At 42.0% G+C, this 24,806-nt stretch overlaps 1 protein-coding gene across 3 annotated transcripts in view; it reads left to right on the top strand.

Annotated features, from left to right (window-relative positions):
- Positions 1–24,806, top strand: part of MAPT (microtubule associated protein tau) — a 1,132,093-nt gene that overhangs the window by 101,991 nt on the left and 1,005,296 nt on the right. Inside the window, exon 1 of one of the 3 annotated variants that reach the window (XM_078645041.1) lies at positions 1,335–1,609. The exons of the other annotated variants lie outside the window; for them this stretch is intronic. The gene's annotated coding sequence lies outside the window, so the exon portion shown is untranslated. Of the gene's footprint in view, positions 1–1,334; positions 1,610–24,806 lie in introns of those variants that run through there. 3 annotated transcript variants of the gene reach the window in all.

The raw sequence follows: 24,806 nt of genomic DNA, 5'->3' as shown, positions 1-24,806 counted from the left end.
TCAGAATTTTTTAATGAAATAGAAGAGGATTTGAGAAGTCACTCAAAATGTGCCCTAATTTTTCTTTCTGCAGCACTAATTATACTTTCTATGGCAAAATTAACCCCCTCATTTTGTTCCTTTTTAAATTAATTATTTTAAGAGTTACCACTTTATTCCAATCAAGATGGCTTCAGGCGTGCAATACGTTTGTCATAAGTAGGACTGTTAGCGCTCTAGTTGATCTTTAGAACACTCTGGGAAGCTGCAGTAAAACACAAAGGAATCAACTGCCAGTCTCTGCCCTTGTTGGATGTATATGTTTTCCTGAGAATGTCAGACTTCATTCTCACATGACTGAGAAAGATAATGCGAATTTACAGAAAATATGCTCTCAGTTTAGCTTATAGATCACCTTCCAAACCTCTGTGGGCAAATCATGAGAAAATAGTGTTCTCTCAAACATGATTCATGATATCCCAGCATAAGGCTTTTTCACATGGTAAAATCACCTTAGAACACACCACAATTCCTAAAATGAGTATGGGACCTCAACAAATGATTTATAATGTAACTAAAGTCTTACAATCTTCTATTAACTGCAGTGCTTTTTAATGAGGTGCTATCATTTATATTGGTCCCAAGATGGCTGCCAACACTTCTTGGATGAAGTGGTGACAGCCAATGAGATCTCACGACGAGATGTGTGGTTAGGCTCCGCCCAGATATATATATTTCTTTTTCCATTAATATTTAAAAAACTACTGAGTGAATTTATACCATTTACCAAAAAGGGCTCTTTCTGAAACAAGGGCTACCTTTTTGCCAAATTTGGTGTAATTCCATTCAGCAGTTCGGGTCTAAAGTTTCCTATGGTAACTAGGTCCTAACTATAACTACCTACTAGCGACTGCCAGTAGGTAAAATAAATATATATATACACAATCCCTACCTTTCAGAACCCAGACCCGGATTTAATTGAGGAGTGGATGCAGAACAATGAGGTATGCTCCATGAATATGTTAAAACTGCTCATAAAATATGCGGAAAAAGAATGCAAAAAATTAAATGAAGAAATCGAGGGTCTAATGGAGAAGCTAAAAGGTTTATATACCGCGGATGAATTTGATGTGGAAATGACCAAAATAACAAAAAAATTGTTGAAAATAGAAGAGGAAATTAAATTAAAGAAATTATCGAAATTTGAAAGAGATGAGGCTGATTATAAAAATGGACAGATCCTAACATTTAGTAAAAAGTTTGATCTTTTGAGAAAAAATACCCATGAACAAAGTAAACAAGCAAGACCATCTCCTCCACGTACAGAACAAGCATTGGCATTGGAAGGAAGCAGTAACTCGACAGCAGAGGGCAATGCAACAGATCCAGCCTCCAATGAGCCGTCCACGTCAGAGGGGGTAAAAGAACGTTTTTTAAAAGAAGTTACGCTAATGACAAAAGGAAGAGCCCAAAATCTTCAAGTCAACAGCGAAAGCCCAGTAAGAGGACGTGGTCGAGGAGGCAGAGGAGGAAGAGGGAGGAAGTACGCCACAAACAGCACAGGAGGAACCCCAGTGGGAATGGTGACCAGGGGAAGAGAAGCGGCAAAGAAATGAATAATCAGACTGTGGTAAACCTCTCTAATTATTTATTGACTGATGATGAACTTGATGTGTTAGCGAAAGGACTGTCATTTTGCCCATCCTCTAAATTCAATTACACAGAAACTAGAATTGACCTTTTTAATTTTACTAGAAAGTTGAAGTTAAGAAAATGGTTTGCAAATCATAAAAACAGGCAAGCAAATAATATCAATGAAACTCCTACTAATCTTAATGTATGGGATATAGAAACAATACATGTGGTACATGAATTGGGTAATGCAGATGAATTCATTGATGATCCTTTCTTGAATCTAGTGAACACAGACATTGATATTGGAATGAGTGGCAGAACCAATTTTAAGCCTAAATCTATTTTTATCCCCCAAATTAACAATGATGCGATTAACTGCTTTGAGAAAGGGATGATTGATGACCTCAGGAATATTGAAAAGAAGGGATGTAAGAGTAAACAAAACCTGTCTAAAAATCAGAGAGAGGCCATTAAATCATTGGAAGACCGCAGAGACATAGTGATCAAAAAGGCAGACAAAGGGGGAAACGTAGTTGTCTGGCCTTTACAAATGTATTTGGATGAAGGTTTAAAACAACTATCAGATTGTACCAAATAAAGTGTGGTGACCAGAAGAGAATATGATATGACTATTGATGAGGTGTTCAAAAGATTGATGGGGTGGAGAGATGACGGTATTTTAGAACAAAATGAATACCTATTTTTGAAATGTAAAGATCCAAAAATTCCAATTCTTTATCTCTTGCCTAAAATCCGTAAACATGCCACTATACCGCCAGGGAGACCTATAGTATCTTCAAGGGGTAGTGCATTGGAGAATGTATCAAAGTACGTGGATCATTTTCTTCAACCTTTTGTACAGGGCCTACCGGCGTATGTAAAAGATACGGGAGATTTTCTGAAAAAAATCAATGGAATTGAATGGAAAGAAAGTTATCTCCTTATGAGTATGGATGTGTGTAGTCTCTAAACCAGCATCCCTCAGGCAGCTGGTGTAGACGCATGCAGATACTTTCTAAGAGAAAGGTCACTATCATTTCTGTTGCATACAGACATGGTATTGGAAATGATTGCACTATGTCTGAAAAATAACTTCTTCTTTTTCAATAAAGTTTTGTACAAACAGACCCAGGGGACGGCAATGGGAACCTGCTTCGCCCCCAGCTTTGCAGGTCTTTACCTCGGCTGGTGGGAGGGGCAGGTTGCCCGGAAGATCGATCAATATCAAAATCATGTCGTCCTCTGGGCAAGATACATTGACGATATATTCTGTGTCTGGGATGGTGACCAAAAACAGGCAGAAGAATTTGTGAAAAATTTGAATCAGAATGAGTGTAATTTACAATTTACCTGTGAAATGAGCAAGAAGAAAATTGAATTCCTTGATCTAGAACTCAGTATTGCCAATAATACAATTTGCAGTAAATTATATAGAAAAAAGACGGCTGGCAATAGTTTACTGTTAGCCCAGAGTTGTCATCCAAAAAATCTCATTAACAGTATCCCCTATGGGGAACTGTTGCGGGCTAAACGCAACTGCAGCTCACAAGAAGATTTTGAAAAAGAAGAGCAAGTAATGATAACTAGATTCAAGGACCGAGGCTATAGCTTTTCTACTATTCAATCAGCAGTTGATAAAGTTGCCCTAATAAAAAGAGAAGATTTGCTCATTAACAAAGAGTTGGAACAGACCATTGACAATAAAATGAGATTTATCACTACATACCACAACCAGGCATGGGAGGTACGTAGAAGTTTAAGAAAGTTTTGGGATGTTCTTAAAACTGATGAAGATCTGAAGGGAAATCTATCAGACCAGCCGTCTATAACATTCAGACGGAACAAATCGCTCAAAGATGTGCTAATGACAAGTGAGATTAAAGAAATCAAGAAATTGAATCCAATTCAAGGATTCTTTACATGCTCTAAATGTAAAGCTTGTCGTTATAGTCAGAATTGTAAAACGGTGAGATTGAATAGAGATTTACCTGCCTTTAAAATAATGAAACATTTATCCTGTGACACAGAGTTTGCAGTTTATGCCTTGAGGTGCCCATGTGATTTATTTTATATAGGCAGCACCATTAAAAAAGCAAAATTACGCATCTTGGAACATCTGCGTGCCATTGCCAAACATGATAAGCAATACCCGGTTGCTCGACACTTTTTTGAAAAACACAACCAAAACCAAAGCCTGCTCAAATTCTGTGTGCTTGATACAATATCCTTGAGAGAGAGAGGAGGGAACCGCACACTAGAATTAAGAAAGCTTGAGTCTAAGGTGATCATAAAATACAACACCGTGATCCCGTATGGTTTGAATTTTGATGATGAAATTTCTATACACCTGAGATGAAGTATTTTTCTGTATCCTCACCCCCTTTTCTTACTGTATATCTTTTTAGATTTTTAAAGTTCTAGTTTTGTATTTCTTTTGCACTACAGGGTTCAAATAGTTTTTAAAGATAGTTCTTCGTTTGTTCCATTGCAGACAAAAGACGAAACTTCCAAAGATGATTGCCAAGAAAATGGGAGTATATGCTCACTAGAGCAAGATCACAGAAAGACTATTTTTGTGCCCAAAGGATATAATTATGAAATGTGTTACCAAGGTGTTATTATTTATTATGTCTTTAATTAGATATCAATAGATGGAATAAGATTAGCCCACTTGGGCATGATGATTGTGAATTGCTGTGGACACTAATGGTTTTCAATTTATTATGGGCAACTCAGAAATGTATTATGTTTAATTTCTAAGACTGTTATGATTTTGAAAGTTTGTCGAATTGCATGGAAGTAAAAAACGAAAGTATTTTTACCATGTTTATGAAATTGACGTAATTTGAACCCTGCACCTTTAAATATGTGAGTTGCACTTTAACTAATCACCCTTGACAAAGCAGTGAGGTTAACTGCGAAACTCGTCGGGTTTGCCCGAAAGCCTAAATAAATACCGTTGAAAAAATTGGGCCGCGGCACCAGTGAATTATTTCTTCAATAACTGGGTTATGTTGGAATATATATATATATATATATTACCTACTGGCGGTCGCCAGTAGGTATATATAGTTAGGATTTTTTCTCTATGGGATTTTTGAAAATTCAATGTCTAATAACTTTGGCGTTTGTGGACGGAATTGGCTGAAATTTTCAGGAAAATGGAACATTTTGTTTCTGAGCAGCCCCTGAAAATTTGGGGGGGGGGTCATCAAGGGGGGGCCGAGAAAAAAGGGGGGTCCCAAAACGTGTTTTTGCCATGCAATTTTCCATAGGGCGGTTGGCCTCACTTTTAGCTCGAACGGCTGAATGGATTTCCACGAAACTTGGCAAAATTGTAGATATTGTTTGCCCGATGTGCCTTTGCTAGGTCTCAAGATATGTGGTCCTGTGAATTTTGAGTAAATTAGGTTTAAAAAAAGATATATATCTAGAGCCGCGCCCGGTACGCGTACCGGGGAGCGCTCCAGGCGCGCCACGCGACTTGCGCACGGCAAGCTGATTGGTTCTCGGGTGTCTGTAAACATTCGAAACAGTCCGCAGCGGCCGCCATCTTGTGTCTCGGTAGGATTGAGACACAAGAGGTGGCAAGAATCAAAGGGGGGAAATGAGCAAAAGGGGGCAGGGTACACCCCCCTGTCCCCCTGCTTTTGATGTGGGGGCCGTAAAAGGCTCCCGCGGGTGAAAAAAAAATGAAAAAAAAATTCGATTTTCGCGGGGGGGAGCGCCGGGTACGCGCACCGGGGAGCGTGCAGGGGAGCGTACCATGGAGATAAAAAATGACACTTTTAAAAAAAAAAAAAAAAGCTTCTTTTTATAAATTGGAGGTAGTTCTGAAAAGAACTTTTTTTTTGATTTTGTTGTTTTATATATTTTTTTTGTTTTTGTTGTTTTATATTTTTTTTAGACTTTTTAAAACAATTTTATATTTTTTTTGGATTTTTGTCAAGGGAAAAACAAAAACAAGGATTCCAAAACTGCTCAACAGGAGCAAAAAAATTTGAAAATTTAGGGACTGGAAGAGCAGCGGTGTTGCTGTTTCTTTAGGGCAATGAGTTCAACACTCTGCTCCCCATAGCAGAGCAGTTCGTCACACTCCGTGCACAAAAATTTGATGCCTGCAAACACCGGCTGAATGTTAGGGACCATTCTTCCACGGGGTGGTCCCGAAGGTGTTGCTCCACCAGTGGAGGTGCTGCCGCCATCTGTGGGTACATTCCGTGCCAGCTCTCTGACACTCTCCCTGGCAAAGTTGTTAGGGTGTCTTCTTTTCACATGCCTGATCAAATTAGCATTTCCGAAACTATATTTTTTCAGAGGATTGCCTCTGGATAAACTACTCCCACATATTTTGCAGGTTACTTTGGGAGCGTTTACTTTTTTCTGTCCTTCAGGGATGTCGTAAAATTTCCAGATGATATGGGTTTTTTTCTTTTGCTGAGGAGGGTCCTCATCTAAAAATCCATCTGAATCACTGCTGGATGACTCTCTTGCAGCCATTGCTGGAGATCAGAAAAGTAGGAGATAAACAGAGTAGACAGAACAGCTCTTGCTCTCTCCAAGTACAAAGCAATAGTGAGAGAAATGGGTGGGTTTCACACAATTTGGAAAAAAAAAAGTTCTGAACCAATGAAAAGTGTTATTTTAAAGTCACATGGTTTAACGCGCTTACGCTACGCGCCCCGGGGCGCGTCCCGGGCGTGTATCGTAAGCGCATCGGGGCGCTTACGTTGCGCGATCGTATGCGCTTCCGGGTGCGCTTACGCGGTGCATCATAAGACGCATCTCGCGGCTACGCGATACGTGTCTTATGACGCAAGGCGTGGCGGCTACGCGATACGTCACGATGTTGTTTTCGTTCGCGGCAATAACGCTTCCGGGACGCGCATCAGTACGCGCCCCGGGGCGCGCCGCAAGATTGCGCTTACCCGTGCGTTCACCTGTCCGCGCCCCGGGAGCGCACCAAAAATAATATAAAAAAAAAATTAAAAAATTATAAAATATAAAATTCGATTTAAAATGTATTATTTTTATAAAGATTTGCTATTAAAAAACCTATGAAATTCACTGAAAAAACTATAGGTTATAGACCATATATAGTTAGGAATTAGCATTTACAAAACCTTGAAAATTCACTGAAAAAACCATAGGTTATAGACCATATATAGTTAGGAATTAGCATTTACAAAACCTTAATTTACTCACACAAAACCATTGAAATTCCATATATAGTTAGTTGTACTAACTATATATCGCGCACCCGCAATCCACTGCTGATGATGTCACATATTACATCATTCATGACATGGTCAGTGACATCACTGATGACATCACTGATGACATCTCAAATGACATCACTGATGACATCACTGATGACATCTCATTTGACATTACTCATGACATCATTCATGTGATGATACGATGAACCTCTTCAGACTCTAATATAACCTTAGATACACTCAGTGTAAACAGACACTCACAGACTGTCACTCATCCATGGAGTTACTCACACACCTAATCAGTCTTGCAAAGAATCAATCACACCTCCATTTCCTTAACTATATAGTTAAACACACCTTACTTATTGAAACATATAATAACACATATTTACTCTGTTATACAATCCCTGATACAAGTTCACAATAATGTAGCACTGAGATATCCATTCACTCACCAATACACTCATGCACACAGTAAACCGCCCATACAGTTGTTTCCACATGCACTTTTGAACCCATACATCTAGTGAATCAACTGCTCACACATCTATGCACAGAGTCATACACCTCCCAGACACCCACACACACACTCAGTCTCCCATACAAATACTTGGCCAACTAATCAATAACCCATATAGTTAGTCATATAGCTAATGATCAACACATGCATCAGATTACAAAACAACAGACACAATGGTGCACAATTTAAAACAGTTTAGTCACTAACCCATGCACTCAGTGAGACACATTTAATCACTCACTTATACAGTCAGTCATGCACCTACTAAATACATCATCCAGACACTTATACATCCACTCATTCTTCAATATATAAGACATATTTTAACTTTACAGAAACATACAGTCACTGGATGTTGTCATCAGTGATGTCATTTGAGATGTCATCAGTGATGTCATCAGTGATGTCACTGACCATGTCATGAATGATGTAATATGTGACATCATCAGCAGTGGATTGCGGGTGCGCGATATATAGTTAGTACAACTAACTATATATGGAATTTCAATGGTTTTGTGTGAGTAAAATAAGGTTTTGTAAATGCTAATTCCTAACTATATATGGTCTATAACCTATGGTTTTTTCAGTGAATATATATATATATACATATATATATATATATATATGTATATATATATATATATATATATATATATATATATATATATATATACACGTACATACATACATATATGCAAAATAAGGAAGCAGAGAACTCTGGATAGTTCTCAAGTTTAGGTGGAAAGCAGCTCCACTATAGAGCACTCTCAACACCAGCGAACTCTAAATTTGCTAACCTCAAATGTCTGCTTTTCTATCAAAGTCTTTAAGCGTAGGATTAGCACAGTGCTATCAACACCGAGATGGAAAGGGACAAAGTCTTTTACCATTTCCACAGCAAAGTCTATAAGCATAGGAATAGCACAGTGCTATCCTTGCCAAGCTTTAAAATGGCCAAAGCCCTTTATCACTCCAGGCACAGTATTACAGCTTTGGATTGGTAAAATACGATTCAAGCCAACCTGAAATGAATAAAAGCAACTCCTGACACGTGTTTTGCTCTCATTAGAGCTCTTCAGAGAGGTATAGCTTTCTCCAGACACAAGGGAACACCCAGTATAAGTCAAAACAAAACCCTTTCAGGCATTGAGTGACGCATAAATTATGCAAAGAAAGTAGCAGAGAACTCTGGGTAGTTCTCAAGTTTAGGTGGAAAGCAGCTCCAATATAGAGCACTCTCAACACTAGCAACACTCTAAATTTGCTCACCTCAAATGTCCGCTTTTCTATTAAAGTCTTTAAGTGTAGGAATAGCACAGTGCTATCCTTGCCAAGTTCTAAAATGGCCAAAGCCTTTTATCACTCCAGGCACAGTATTACAGCTTTGGATTGGTAAAATACCATCCAAGCCAACCTGAAATAAATATAAGCAACCCCTGACACGTGTTTCATTCTCATTAGAGCTCTTCAGTGAGGTAAAGCTTTTTCCAGACACAAGGGAGCACCCAGTATACATCAAAACAAAACTCTTTCAGGCATAGATATATATATATATATATATATATATATATATATATATATATATACACACACATTCCTTCCATTATTACTACAGAAATAAAAGAACAGGACCGACACGGCATGGAATCCTGTGGCACACTTTATTTAAACAGCATAGTTTGCAAAGTAACGCGTTCCGGCCGTAAAACTGGCCTTTTTCAAACTTAGCCGGCACCATTTTCAACACTGCTTTTATACAATGCAGCAGGGCACATGATGTATAAACATAAAAGAAATGTAAAATTGTCACTGCCCTTCACATAAAATACAATAAACAAACAGCTAAATAAATTCATTATTGACGTTATCGCAAGCATGCCACCCAGCAGAAATAATGCAACCCATGGCTTGTACGTTGACATTTTCAGCAGACTGGACCTCGGGTAAAATACCTGAGACAAGTGTTGGATCCTTGCTGCACAATCCCAGCACTGCAGCCAGGATATATATGTTTGTGTGTGTTTTTAAAGTACTATGTACAAGGTTTCTGTACTCTCTCTCTCTTTCTCTCCCCCTCCCTCCTCTCTCCCTCCTCTTTCCCTCTGTCACATATCACCTACTGGCTGCCGCCAGTAGGTAGTTATAGTTAGGACCATGTTTTCATGGAAAACCATTTTATGACTTGCATATAACTTTAGTGCTTTTTGATAAATCTTCACAAAATGTTCCCAATAAAGTGTCAAGTTGGGTCTTGTTGTGCATGGAAAGTTTCAGGATGGTCCGTCAAGCGCGTGCTGAGAAAAAAGTAAGGGAAAAAAGTGTACTTCCCATGTTAATTCCCACAGTCTTTACGCATGCCTGCAGCCCGAACCACTGGACAGAATTACACCAAATTTGGAAGAAAGGTAGATTTTGTTCCCGAGATCGTGTTTTTTGTTATTTGTGTAAATCCGTTAAGTAGTTTTGGGGATCTTAAAGGAAAACCGATCTGATTGACTGCTAACACTTCAACCAGGAAGTGTTGGCAGACATCTTGAGACCAATATACATTATAGCACCCCATTGAAATGCATTGTAGTTAATGCCAGGTTTTGAGGGTCACAAAAAGTATAACATATAAAGGGTGATAACTGATTTTAGTTACAATATAAATCATATGTTGATGGTGAAGCTTTCTGCTGGGATTTTATGAATTATATTTGAGGGAAAACTTTTCTCATGATTTTCTCATAGAGGATATGTAAGGTTCTCGTGAAGATAAAATGAGAGCATTTTTTCTGCAAATTCACACTATCTTCTTGAGTCATATTACAATGAAGTGTGACATTCCCAGTTAAATATATGTACTTCCAACAGGAGCAGCCTGTCAATTGATTTCCTTGTGTTCTACTGTAGCATCCCAGAGTGTTCTAAAGAGCAACTAGAGCACTAGCAGTCTTACTTATGGTTCAAATCTCTTTATTTTCAAGCAATGCTAAAGACAATGGTAAATGTGTCTCATATGGACACAGAGTTCTATTTCGTAGCATTGTACTATCATACATAGAATAAACAAAACAAGCATTGAAAATGCAATAGGTCTCGCAATAGAAGAGTTTGACCTTTTTCGTTTTGCAAATGGATGAGTGGCGTGGCGTTGCGTGGATGAGTGGCGTTGCGTGGATGAGTGGCGTTGCGTGGATGAGTGGCGTTGCGTGGATGAGTGGCGTTGCGTGGATGAGTGGCGTGTGTGAGTGGCGTTGCGTGTGTGAGTGGCGTTACCTGATGGATTAGCTTTGCACTTTGTTTAGGGTCACATTTTTGCACAACTCATGGCAAACACGTCAAGCAATGTTCTTTAACTTAGTGTGCTCTGACCTATCTGTGTATAAATTATTGGAACATATTTAAAAAAAAACATTAAATGTCGAGTGTGATATTTCCATTTACACACAGTGGATTCAGATGTAATATACAGGAAAAATGCTTCCGTCTAGTGGGAAGGCATCTTTTTCGTACATATATCTTTAAGAATATTGCCCATATCTATATCTGCATGTGACCAATAATAGTTTAACACTGAATTTTAGTTATCATTTTTTTTTGTAATTAATGGCATGTATTGAACATGTTTTTAATAACTGATGCCTTAGAGAAATGGTTATTAAAATTATACTTTAAGAATTGCGCAATAATTACGAGAAAACATCCTGTAATTTTCTTACTTCTTTTTTTCAAGGTACACATTTTGTTTGGGTACATTTTATTTTGAAAACCGTCTCCAATCGTGCATCCTTTGTTTTTCATGTAATCAAGAAACATTCTTGTCGAATTGTAAATGGTCACAATGGTTACATTTTGTAAACATGTAGACGTGTTTATATTGGAACCACTGTACGTAAAGCGAACTGTTTTTACTGTACTTCTTGCCTAAGAGTAGTTCCTACTAAAGACTTTGGGCACCAAAAGTGACATATTGCGAGTACGCTGGGATTGGAGGTAGAAGCAACGGATAGGCAAGCGACCTGCTCCTTGAGATTAGTTGATCCGCGCTGTGCCTCGTCAAGAGGACCGCCGAGAACGGCAAAGAAAGCGCCTAAGAAGCCCAATCCGTTAGCTCTTGGTGTGATCCCCGATCTCAAAACAGAGTTAAAGCAGAGGCGCTAGAGCTGTTGCCGGGAGGCAGGCAGGCGAGCAAGTGGGCGGGTGGTAGCCGATAGGAGGAGCAGCCCACTTGTGGTGAGCATGAACTGTCGTGGACTGTGGCTACTAAAAGAGCAGAGCTGAGCTGAAAATACATTTTGTAAACATGTAGACGTGTTGATATTTCCTACTAAAGACTTTGGGCACCAAAAGTGACATATTGCGAGTACGCTGGGATTGGAGGTAGAAGCAACGGATAGGCAAGCGACCTGCTCCTTGAGATTAGTTGATCCGCGCTGTGCCTCGTCAAGAGGACCGCCGAGAACGGCAAAGAAAGCGCCTAAGAAGCCCAATCCGTTAGCTCTTGGTGTGATCCCCGATCCCAAAACAGAGTCAAAGCAGAGGCGCTAGAGCTGTTGCCGGGAGGCAGGCGGGCGAGCAAGTGGGCGGGTGGTAGCCGATAGGAGGAGCAGCCCACTTGTGGTGAGCATGAACTGTCGTGGACTGTGGCTACTAAAAGAGCAGAGCTGAGCTGACCGTGCAGAAGTGCAAGAAGTGTAAAAGAAGACCTGCCAACTTCATCAAACAAGTTTAAAAGGGAAGAGAGAGAAGGGGAGGGGAGAGGAGAAATGCGACACGGCGGGCAGGGGAGGGGGCGGAGCGGGTAAAAAAAAAAAAAGACGGAGGGAAGGCAGAGAAGGGGAGGAGAAATGCGACACGGCGGGCAGGGGAGGGGGCGGAGCGGGGAGAGGTGCGACACGGCAGGCAGGGGAGGAGAGTAGGAGGAGGAGGGGGGAGGAGAGCACAATTTATTGAAAAGTTGTTGAAATGCTATTACATTTTTCGATTGGAAAAAAGCTGTGGTGTGGGTGGTGTTACGCATTTGTTCCTTGCTGGTGGTTATTAAAGATGGGAAACGTGTTATTGCCTTCTTTACCGAAAGTGCGGAATGTACGGGTTCGACCTATATGAACGGTCAATGAATAAACAAGAAACATGCTGAATTCTTTCCAGGGATGGTACACAACCAGCCATTTCCAGGATGGGGAAACAGTTGGCGCCTACAAATGAAGATATACACATCACAATTACACTGTCTGTACACATTGTCAGAGAGCATGCACGTTTTGGTACAAGGAGACGCACTTACACTATCCACATGCCTGTGATGGTGAATGCCGGCAGCGTAATCGGCAGCACCACGCAGGCATTTTGGATCCGGGCATCCAGGAGGGATGCTTTGGCAAGGGAGGCCGGGGCCTCCAGGTGTGGCCCTGAGTGTAGCAGGCAGCTTTGGTGCATCGGCAGCAAGTCCCCAGTGGAAACAAGCTTCTGTGTTCTGCGACACGGCGGGCAGGGGAGGGGGCGGAGCGGGGAGAGGGGAGAGGTGCGACACGGCAGGCAGGGGAGGAGAGTAGGAGGAGGAGGGGGGAGGAGAGTAGGGGAGGCACGGCCTAGCGGCCGTGCAATCTAGAAGTGAGGGGGCGGAGCTGGGGGAGGCTGTGAGAGAGAGAGTGGGCAAGGCAGGCGGCTGGGGGCATGTGCACGCGCTTTTAAGCTCAATGCGCATGCGCATTGAGCTTAAATTTCACAGGCACTGCAAGGAATCGCCACGATTCCTTGCAAGTTGGTTAAAGAGTGTTTAAGCCCCCATAGTCTCGCAAGCTCGATGCGCATGCGCATCGACAGGCGAGACCTAAACATCCACAACCCGGGTTCCCCCCCACACACACAACTCATTTCTCTTTTCCTTGTGTGCATCATATGACATACCAGACCCCATTACAAGGTTATGTTTGATTTGGAACTAGCATGAGTCTCTGACAGCCTCAGGAGACAAAGGTACTTTGGGCATGTCAATTCCCTAAAATCCTGTGAAAGGAGAGACAAGTAGGGTCGCTTCAATTTCCCAAATGATGCGCTTTGATCGGCGAGTGTCAAAGAAATTCTCTCCAGAACTAGGATGTATCACAGCTGATGTAGCCACCCCGTAAGAGTGGGCGCTTTTGTGAAACCCCAGTGTGTTAAAATGTTCTGTATCGCAGCCCCTAAGACTAAGAGTCTGCCGCACCTTGATTTCAAGGGGTATGTGAGAGGATTAAGTAAGCCTAGCAGTATATAGGCAGGGAATCTGGGAATTTGCAGGTTGAGATGGGAGTTAATCCCGTCGAAAATTTGTGTCCAGTAGGACTGAATTCAGGGAAAGTTCCACAGTAAGTGAACAAAGGTTCCACGTGCTCTGCAGCCCGTCCAGCATTCTGCATTGCGGTCTGGGTTCATTCTTTGTAGTCGGACAGGTGGGAAGTACCAATATAAAGTAATTTTAAGAAAGGTTTTGGTGAGGGATGAATTGTAAGCGGTGTATCTTGCCTTGTAGTATATGTGCCCCCATTCCTGATCGCTCAATTGCCGGCCCAAGTCTTGTTCCCACTGATATTGGCTTGCTTTATAGATGTATCTGTTACTCTGGATCAAGAATTTACATATCTCGGTGATACATTTCTGGACTTGGGTGACCAGATGAATGGGCGGCTGACGTGACCACGCACGTTGCCGCTGTGCTTCCTGCCTCACTCTCGCTCCGCCCATGTTGATCTCTGGCGTGCCTGCTGCTGCCGTTACGGAGCTCCTCGCTGCCTTCGGTGAAATCCCTGCTGACCACGTTCTAACACGGAGCTGGTGACTCATTTGGAGGAGGATTTCGGCTGCTTGGGATCTACGGCGCCTACACCAACTACCGCGCTGACTGCTACGATCATTGTGCATATCTGACGGGCATTCCCTGTGCCGCTAGCTGCCTCCTCTGCCGCTTGACGCACACTGCTCGGATTTGAGGCTACTACTACATTGGTCGGCCTCACCCCCTGGAGTATTTGAGGATGATATATTGCGGACGCCGAGACGTGGCAGTGTGGCAGGGCGGCGCCGACCTTTGGATGGAGCAGCTTTGAGGCTGGCTGTTTGAGGTGGCTGTTTTGAGCCGAAATGAGGTGAGGCAGATCGTGGTGAATACCTTTCCCGAGTCATTCCTGCCCCTTCTGTAACATTTGGCAGTATAGCTATTAGCTATTATAATTGTGATAGGGGAAGACACCAGCCATCTACATAAACTGAACCAGCTCGCATACAGCAGCTCCCTAACTCCTATTTTTTGTGACAATGGCGGCTAGAGCCAGGGGCAAACAGGGGAAAATGGACTCCGCAAGGGATCTGTTAAAATCACCACCAGGGGTTATAGTTTTACCCACAGCTAAAGGTGGGGAGAAAAAAGGTAGAAGAAGAAAGGAGCAACAAAGAAGTGCGTTGAAATTAAAAGTCCAGGTCCATGGTGCAGCAGAGAAACATACACAAAATAAGTATAGTGTTTTAAATAACCAGGCTGAGGAACCTGAGGAAGAGGACCCTGAGGAGGAGGATAGGGATAAAGATGAGGAATTGCTATCAGAACTTTCAGCCGAGCTGAATCTTTTGGTGGTTGAGGAAATGGACAAGCAAAATGGGGGAGACAAAGTGAATAAAGTGGAGAAAGCGCAAGAGGTGGATAAGATGGATAAGATGGATAATATAGCCATTGAGAAATCTCCAACTAAGAGGGTCTCCAGTCAATCAAGCCCAAAAAAGTACCCTCTTTTCACTAGACCACTCCTCCAGCAAAGTCTATTTACAAGCACACCCACCCGGGAAGAGAGAAATCAAAAGCGTGCCGATGGCACGGTGGGGAAAGAAGCCACTAATGAAAAAGGAAATACATCTTATCCACCATCACTCCCGGCAGGGTCAGAGCTAGATCCGAAAGGAACATCAAGTGTTACCTTGCCTCCTCCTTCAACTGCTCTACAATCTACCCAAGATCAGGCTTCGATAGCCCCCAGTCCAAATGTGTCTCTGTCCCTTCCTCAGTCTCCCTCTGGTTCTAATTTGAAGTTCCAACTCCACCACAACCCTACTGCAACCGTAATTGAAAAAACGGCCTGTTCTACAATAAAAGCATTTCCTTCGAATAATGACCTTCTACCATCTCCCTTAGCTGTGGCGGTCACAGGACAAAGTATTTGTTTACATAAGATACAAGAAGATGAACTAATCCTTTCTTCTAACATATCAAAAGAGAATTCTGTCGAGGATATGCTTGCCAACATACTTCGAGAACTCCGAGATTTCAAAACCTCACAAGCTCATGAAATATTACAGTTAAATAACAGGCTTACGAAAATGGAGGAATGTTTTGGAAACCTCCCTAGGAGGGTCTCGGAGGCTGAATCCCGTATCTCAAAATTAGAAGACACTCTAATATCAACGCAGAAAGATCTTCTTGCATCAAATAAAGAAAAATCCCACTTGGCGGAAAAAATGCAGGATTTGGAAAATTATAATCGGAGGTCCAATCTATGCCTGGTGGGTATCTCCGAGGGCCTGGAAGATAAGGACGTAGTAAAATGGTCAGAGTCCCTTTTGAAGAAAGCCATACCTGAGTTGCAAGGTGACTTAACGATAACTAGGGCACACAGAGTCCCTGCCTATAAACCCAATAATCAGAAATATCCCCGTACAATACTGTTAAATTTCTCGGATTACAGGGTAAAAGAGAGAATATTGAATACTGCTTTCTCAAAGAAAATATTCAATGCAGATGGTGTGAACAATTTCCGGATTTTCTCAGACATGTCAGCAGCATGTGCACACAGACGCAGGGACTTTGTAAAGATAATTGATCTCTTTAAGGCCAAAGGGGCTCAAGCCATGATGGTACAACAGTCTAAACTCAAGGTCCTGGTAAAAGGAAGATGTTTTATATTTATAGATCTACAAGAAGCCCAGTCATTTCTCGAAGGTCTTGTTCCATAATCTCAGTCATATGACGGATCTCTAAATAATTTCCGATTGAACACGAAAGGGCGGCTTTCGGGATGAGACAGGAAGCACACAAGGATGCAAAAAAATGGCATCTAAACAGAAGAAAACGCAACAGAGGAGGACGGAAGTGGGACACGGGGGGTCTCCGTCCGCTCTAGGGGGGGTTGGAAAGGGGGGTGAAGGGGGGCATCGCAGTGGGAAATACGAGAGTTCGTATTTTAAGAAATCGTATGATCTACTATTGACACAGCTATGGCATGAAAAACCCTAAGTATAACTTTGCAGTAGGAGTTTGCTATATGCTAATAGATTTTGTTGTGACAGCACAAGAGGTTACTATATCAGTGCATTCTGTTCTTATGTATTTAGATTGTAACAATGTTCAAATGAGGGTAGCGAGCCTCGATGGAGAAAAACTAAAGAAGGTTTGAGCTCGTGATTAACTGCACTTTATTTGCTTATTTTGCACAAGTTTCGACCCTTGAAATTTTAAGGGTTTATATAACCTCCATGCATTTGCACTTTAAATACTTAAATATTGAAGCGCTATTCCTGTTTTCTATATTAGGATTAGGAAATTAGCATATTTTGCACAAAAGGGTACATTACATTTTGTCTGGTACAATTTTCCATCCTAAACTGCACTTTTTGGTTATAAGAGCATTGAATTAATCAAATTATAGTTTTATATTTTGCACTTGACACTTTAACTAGTTGCTCTTCTGGATTGGTTATGGATACCAAAGTAATGTTTCCATATTTGAACACATTTTTATACTTTTTCTATGTTTCGCCTTTTTTCCAAATGCGCATTTTTGCACACAAGGGGCTGTGGTTTTTTACAACTGCATTTTCTTCCTCCCTCTGCTCTGTTTGCTGCTATTAAATTATTATTCTTAACGCATAGAGGAGTATGTATACTAATAGGACGCCACATAGGTTTTTCCCTGGAAGGGGCACTTACAGATCCGAGTGGCAGATGGGCACTCGCTCATGGTAAAATAAATCATGTAAACATAATTTTCGCCACTATCTATGCACCAGTCATAGACGACCCTCTCCCAATTTTACAATTAAAAACAGCTATAACGGGTCTTCCCGGTGAAATAATATGGGGAGGAGATTTTAACTTTTTACAAAATCCCTTTGTTGACTCCTCCAAAAAAGACCGGCGCCAGAATAAACCCCAAGTTGCTATTGCCATACAAAGCTGTAAACAAGATCTCGATGTCATTGATCATTGCCGATTCTGTAATTCTTCCAAGCGTGAATACTCATGTTATTCAGCAAAATATAATTCTACATCTAGGTTAGATTTTTTTTTAACATCTTTTGGACTAGAGCCACATAAATATGTCCATCTACCAAACGCATTTTCAGATCATGCAGCGCTTTTTATGGAGGTAAAATTGGGGAGACAAGAATCAGAGTCACCAAGAAGGTGGTATTTTAATAAACTGAACCTCTTGGATTCACAATGGTGCGCAGATATTGAGGAAGAGATTGAACAGTTTTTTGCACAGAACAGAGGCACAGCTCCACTAAATACGACCTGGGATGCATTTAAGGCCACTATGCGGGGGATAATCACGTCTAAAGAAATACCCAAGCAGAAGAAAAGAAGGGAGGAGAAAATTAAATTACAATCAAACCTTACGCAGGCAACTGAAGAACATTACAGGGTAAGATCTGCACTCTCAGGGCAAAGGCTATCTGAAGCAAAGGGTAGGATGAAGGATTTTTACTATGATTTAGGTGACTCTAACAGCAACCTTTATGCCCAAACGATATACGAGGAGAGTGAATACACAGGGAAACTACTGGCCTGGCAGACAGAGAAAAGCATGCCCAAAATAGGAAAGAGCAAATAACCGACCCTGTCACTAAGATTAATGCTAAAACTACTGCTTCCATTGGTGACCTGTTTTTAAAACATTACAATAGAGTTTATCAAGCTATAGAACGGGCCTCACCGGAAACCATTGTGGAATTTTTAGAGTCACTCGAAATACCCAAATTAGCCCATGGGGATAAGAAATCGTTGATCGAGGACTTTACAAAATCAGAATTAGATGAGGTTAAGCCTTGGTAAAGCCAATGGCGACGATGTTTTTCCGGCTGAATTTTAAAAAAAAATTGAAGGTACTCTTCGTGAAGAACTTTTACTTTTAGTTAATTATTTATTACAAGGAGGACCTCCCCCGGATTCTTTCCATTCAGCAGTGGTGGTTAGCATTTTAAAAAAAGGAAAGGAGAAGGAAAATACAGATTCGTATAGGCCCATAAGTCTTTTAAATACAGATTACAAAATTTTTACGAAACTTTTAGCTAACCGGCTGAATAAAATAGTAGGGTCCGTTATAGGCCCTGATCAGTGTGGTTGTATAGCAGGCAGACACCTCCATACAAATACAACATTTTTATTGGAGGCACTGGATTATTTTAATACGAATAAGGTGAAAGCTCAAATCTGGCTTTTAGACACGGAGAAAGCTTTCGATCTGGTGTCTTGGGACTGTCTTTTTGCTATTTTGCACTGTTTTGATTTTCCTACTGTTTTTATCTCCCTTTTAAAACAACTCTATGTGAATTCTAGGGTACAGATTATCATCAATAATGTCAACATTGGGACATGTCAGGTCAGCAGAGGCACGCATCAAGGTTGTCCTCTGCCGCCAATACTATTCGCATTATTTATCGAACCATTGGCGATTGCAATTAGGAATATAATGACCGACACAGCTTCGGTGGTTTGAATGACAAACATAAAACTATATGCTGATGATATTGCCCTTTTTTTTAGATTCAAAACCTTCAAGTCAAGTGAAAATTTTAAATATTTTCTCTGACTTTCAAAAGTTAGGGGGATATAAGATAAATGTTAACAAGACGGACATAATCCTAGCAAACTGCACTGTAGACACTTTATTGCCGGAATTTAGGCAGACGTATAATACATGCCCAAAGAGATATCTGGGAATATTTATCTCGGATAAGTTGGAAGATCTGTATTCGCTAAATTATATACCTCTGTTAAAAAAGATTGGGTCCCATTTAGATCGCTGGAATCTACTACCGTTGTCTATAATGGGACGGGCAGCTTTAATACGTATGTCTATTTTACCTCTTTTTAACTTCCTTTTTAGTGCGGCCCCTTGCGCAATTCAGGTTTCATTTTTTAAAAAAGTAGATGCTCTGATCTCCTCCTTTCTTTGGGCAAAAAACATTTCTAGGCTTGCACTTAGCACTTTATATCTCCCAGCTGCACAAGGAGGGTTGTCCCTCCCAAACGCTAGAGAATATTACTATGCTTCTTTTGCACACCATAGCTTCAGGTTGGTTTTTTTAGACGATCATGAGGCAGACAATTTTTTTATAAAGAAGATGTTGTTGGAATTTAAAATCACTGATCCGATTAGAATTACGAAGGATCCAAAAAAGGTTCGTTATAAGTCCCTTCAGTGGGTCTTTAAACAGAAAACACAGCTCTTGAAATTTTATGGCATGTCTAAAATAAGTAGTACAACGAAATTAGCTAATTTAAGCTTTGGAGAGGGGCGCCGACTGGATAATAACATAACGAGACTTTGGAAGGAGAATTGCTTTGAAAAAATTGAGGACTTCATCACTGGGAATAGATGGAAATCATGGGAGGAAATCTCTAGACAGATCCACCACGCTTTTACAATACTGAAATGGTCTTTTTTTTTGCTCCATGTAGATCTTAGGGAGTTAGATATAGGTAACTTATTTTTTAAAAAAGATCTGTCTACAGCATTAAATAATCCAACACAAAAGAAGATCAGTATGTGGATTAAATTATTGAAAGACGACATTGGAACCGATTCTTCTGATAAGATTATAAAAAGGTGGAAAAAGAGGGAAGACATTGAAATTAGCAAGCTGACATGGGGTAAGATTAATACATTTAATAATACAATTTTTCGAGGCGCTAATTTCAAACGTATGCAATTTTATAATAAATGGTTAATCTATAGAACTCCCTCATTCCTCCACAGTATCTATCCCCAAGTTGCCGATAAATGCTTCCGTTGTGAAGAAAAAGGTACTTGGAAACATATTGTTTGGGAGTGCCCCAAAATACAGCCACTGTGGAGAGAAATAGAAAAATATCTTTCAACCATGATCAATTCCACTATCACTTTTGATGAGCTAACTTCAGTCCTGGGTTGCTCCCCGAGCCACACTCCCCACGATGGAACCTTGTTTATAGCCTCCCTCATAGCTAAATCTCTTATTTTGCAGTCCTGGAAATTGGAGCAAGTACCAACCCTACAGGCATGGAAGGCAAAATTATTACAAATTCTTGGTAGGGAAAGAAAATATGCACTGAGATCAGGGGCACTCAAGAAGTACGACAAATACTGGAGCGTGTTTGAATCCTAGTTTGAATCCTAGTTCGATCCTCTTTTTATATCCTTTTCCAACAACTCCTTTTAATTTTAGCCTCCTAGATCGTTAGCATGATAGCACTGTGCACACTTCACTTTATGACTAAGATCCAAATTGTTGAAATTTGAATGTCTCTGTATATAAATGAAGCTAGTTGCAATAGGGCCTAGATTTTGTTTTTCATCTTTTCTATCTGCATTAATTTTATTAGCATTATGTAATGTAAATATTCTTGTATTTATGCACATGCACTTTAACTCGTACTGTATCATCTCTGCTGCTACTGTGTCATGCAATGTTTATCTCTTGATTATGAACTCTCAATAAAAAAAATATTAATAAAAAAAAAAAGAATTTACATATCTCAGAGGTTAGCCTTTTCCCCTGAGGATTTAGTGATCAGCCATTTTTCGTACAGCGTAAGGTGCCTTTGGATATTGGGTTCTATAGCTGCAGTGTAATAGACAGTGACTAAGTTGTAGGTTAGGAAGTTGTTCAGATTCAGGGAGGCTAAAGTCCACACTTAATTGTTGAAAGGAGATTATCCCTTCTTCGTTGAACATATCCCCATTGAGCGGCACTCATTTCACCTCCATGTCATGAATGTAGCCAGGTCCAGCCCAGGGGCAAAATCCGAGTTATTGAACACCAGGGTTAAAGGAGATAGGAAGGAAGTTAGGCCGCATTTGACACTCATTTGGTCCCAGGCTTCCATTGTAACCCGCGTAATAGGGAGAGATATACATTTTTGGGTCTGTGTACTTTTTTTAGAAAGGGGACCTTCCAAAGAGAGGTGCCTGCTAGCACCCGTCTTGAAAGTGCCAACATTTTTACGATTCGCGTTGGTACCATTCCAAGGCATCTCATCTGAACTGCTTTGTAGTATGAGTGAGGATCTGGGATGCCAAGACCCCCCCACCGGGTCGGGATGTAGCTGAGTTCTCTCCTTATGCGGGGTTTCTTCCCCCTCCAGATATCGTGTAGTATCTATGTAATTTAGTGAGCGAGCATTCCCTTTGGTGGAGCAAGTGGGAGTGTTTGAAATAAATATAGTATTTTGGGAAGTATAGTCATCTTTATTGTCGCGATCCGGCTGAGCCAGGATATCTGATGGTGTCCCCAACGCGCTAGCTCGTGTCAGATCTAGCAGTAGAGGGATTGGTAGTTGAATCAAGGAGATCAGCTGGAGTGTGGGGGCCAATTTTATCCCCAAGTATGGATGTGTAGTAGTGTTCCACTGGATGGCTATTGTGACGTTAAAAGGTTTACTAACACCGGCTGTAGGAAAGTGCCCGTTCTTTGCATGGTTACCCCCCATTTTTGCCTGACAACTGATGGAACCTGACTTGATGTGCCCTGTGTCTCTGCCAATCAAGTTCCCAGGGCCTGTGTACCTTCCCAAAATTTTACCTTTGTATCTACAACTGGCACATCCCTGGCTACAGGCAAGCCCCTTGTAAAAGGTACCATGGTTACCAAGGGCACTGTGGCCAAGGAAGGCCTCTGAGTGCTGCCGAACCTATTGTGCCACCCTCAGAGGCCCTGCACTTTAACCCACATGCTCTGCCACAAGCAGGCCGCGTGTTTGGGTGCAGAGAAAAGTGAAGAGTCCACATGGCATGCACCCCTGCGTGCCATGCCTGCAATCCACTTCCAAAGGCCTTGGAAAGTCAGCCCTGTAGCAGGGTGCACTAGTCCTAAGGTGAGGGTACAGAGGCATGAGTCCCGTCCCTTTCAGTGTCTTAAGTTCATTTGTCGACATTGTGAGTGTAGTCAAGCCATAAAGAATATATGGTCTGGGAGTTGGTCACTATGAACTCCACCGCTCCATAATGGCTTACCAAAACTGGGAGGTTTGGTAGCACATTTCTCAGCACACTAAACCCACACTGATGCCAATGTGGGAGTTAATGGAAAATGCACTCAGATCCCATCTTAGAAATGCCCCCTGAAGATCAACCAGCCCTGGTGTGGTTCCTGAATGGCTTCCCACCATTGTGACCACCACACAGGTTTCTGGACCCCTGGGTAAAGGGCCTCGGCTCTCTCCAAGTCCAGAAACAAAGTCCATCATGGACAGAGGTGTTATGCCTCCTTCCCCAGGATGGACTGCGCCCACGAAAGGGGAGGCTTCAAAGGCATGCCGCCTTTGAATGCTGTCACTGCCTTTTGCTGTCCCCAGCAACTGGCTCCCATCTGTTCTGACCCCAAGTTGGGGGGAGAATTGGCTGTAATTCCAAGTTAGGAAGAAATGTATGCCCACTGTTGCCAACCCCACCCCTCAGGTAAGGGAAGTGAGGTGAAGCAAACATCTCAGTCCCCTCCATCTTGAAAATGAGGGGACTCACTCAGCCAATTAGAAAGAGGCTCATTCTCCCTCCCTTTGGAGGGTATCATAATAGGGGGTGTACCCACCCCAAGGAAGGAACCCATTGGTCCTAACCTACACATCCCTCTAATTCCCCTAAATGTAGTATTTAGGGGCGACCCTGAATCTTGCCTCCCCAGATCCGAGGAACAAAGAAGTAGGACCAAATTGCAGTGCAGACCCAGGAAGAAAGCGAGGACAACAACTGACTTGGCCACAGCCCTACTGGCCTGTCCCAACCCCAACTTGCCCACAGCTGAGAAACCAGCAGAAACCAGCGTGTCCCGCAGCAGCAGAGCCTGGAGGATCCGCCCTTCCTTCAACTGAGAGACTTTGTCTCCTGTGAGCACCAGATTTGCTCAAACCAAAGACTAACCGTCAGAGTCTGGACTGCATTATGCACCACTCTGCAACCGACGAACTGCTACAGCCAGAGGTTGAGTGGCCCAATACTCCAAAGAGGTCCCCCCAGCGATCCTGACTTCCCACAAGCTTTGAAACTAATCCTGCTGCCTTTACTTGAAGGGTCCCCCCGACCGCGACCGAAGGCAGTAAGACTACTGCTCCCTTGATCAAAACGGTCAAGGAAGTCTGATCGCGTCTGTCTGACTGACGCCGACCTTGACCAATTGCAGCCTGAGGAAAGCGATGCCTAAGACATCTCAGCCCTCGACGCATTCCCGGCCTTGGGTGGGCCAACCAACGGTGTCCAAACATCCTCCCATATCCCCAACCGCCTTCCCAGTCTTTAGTCGCTTCCAAGAATTTCCTCCAACCGATCCTGCAACATTCAGAAATCGACGGTCTCTCCTGAGAAGCCCAGGGGCAGCAACATCTGCTTTACCTTCTGCACCCGGCCGGCTCGGTGCTCCTGGCAGTGCTTGTGTCTGTTGTTGGCCCCTGCAGTGCCGACCTCAACCTCAAGAGCTTTGCTTCCACACTGAGGGAGCCTACTTGCTAGCAGACCCCAAACAAAGGCCCCCCTTAGCACGTTGGCTAACGTTGGGCCCCTGCACTGGGCCGCCCCAGTGCTGCTGGTGGTGTAACTAGAGTGTTGGCTTGGACCTTGGGGAACGTTGGTCCTAACCCCGAAACCTCAATTTTGTAAGTCACATACTTACTTCCGAGTTCGATAACCATTTCTCCTCCCACAGGGTCTCATAGTATGAGATTTTGGGTCTAGAAAATGTTCTATGTAGAACTGCTAATATATGAAAAGTGAACAATACTGTAACGTAATCCGAAAGGAATCAATGAGTATTTACTGTGTAATGCCAAGTATTCTGAAAAGTCATATCAACCTGTAACTGTTACAATTACAAGAACACCAGCATTTTCTTGAACAGTCGTGCATTTGAAAGTACCTATTACCAAGTCCTGCTTGGTTCTAGAAATAAACTATAAGTATACCTTTTTTATACTTACTTAATTGGTCTGGATTCTGTCTCTGAGTGTGACATCAGCCTTGATTGAGTGAATACAATAAATGCTTAACACACCCTCCTGATAAGCCTAGCTTCTCGACCACACTACCACAAATAGAGCTGTTATTTATTATCTCATTTAGCCTCTGCTATACCTCTGGGGATCCCCTGGACTCTGTGCACACTATCCCCTACTTTGGTATAGTATATGCAGAGCCAGCTTCCTACATCGAGGGGATGGAAAGATTCAGAGTCTGCGACTTTTCCACATT

The sequence above is a fragment of the Lissotriton helveticus genome, chromosome 5_1, assembly GCF_964261635.1.
Source record: "Lissotriton helveticus chromosome 5_1, aLisHel1.1, whole genome shotgun sequence".
Taxonomy (NCBI): Eukaryota; Metazoa; Chordata; class Amphibia; order Caudata; family Salamandridae; genus Lissotriton; species Lissotriton helveticus.
Note: the sequence above shows the minus strand (reverse complement) of the source record. Positions and strands in the feature narration are given on the sequence as shown.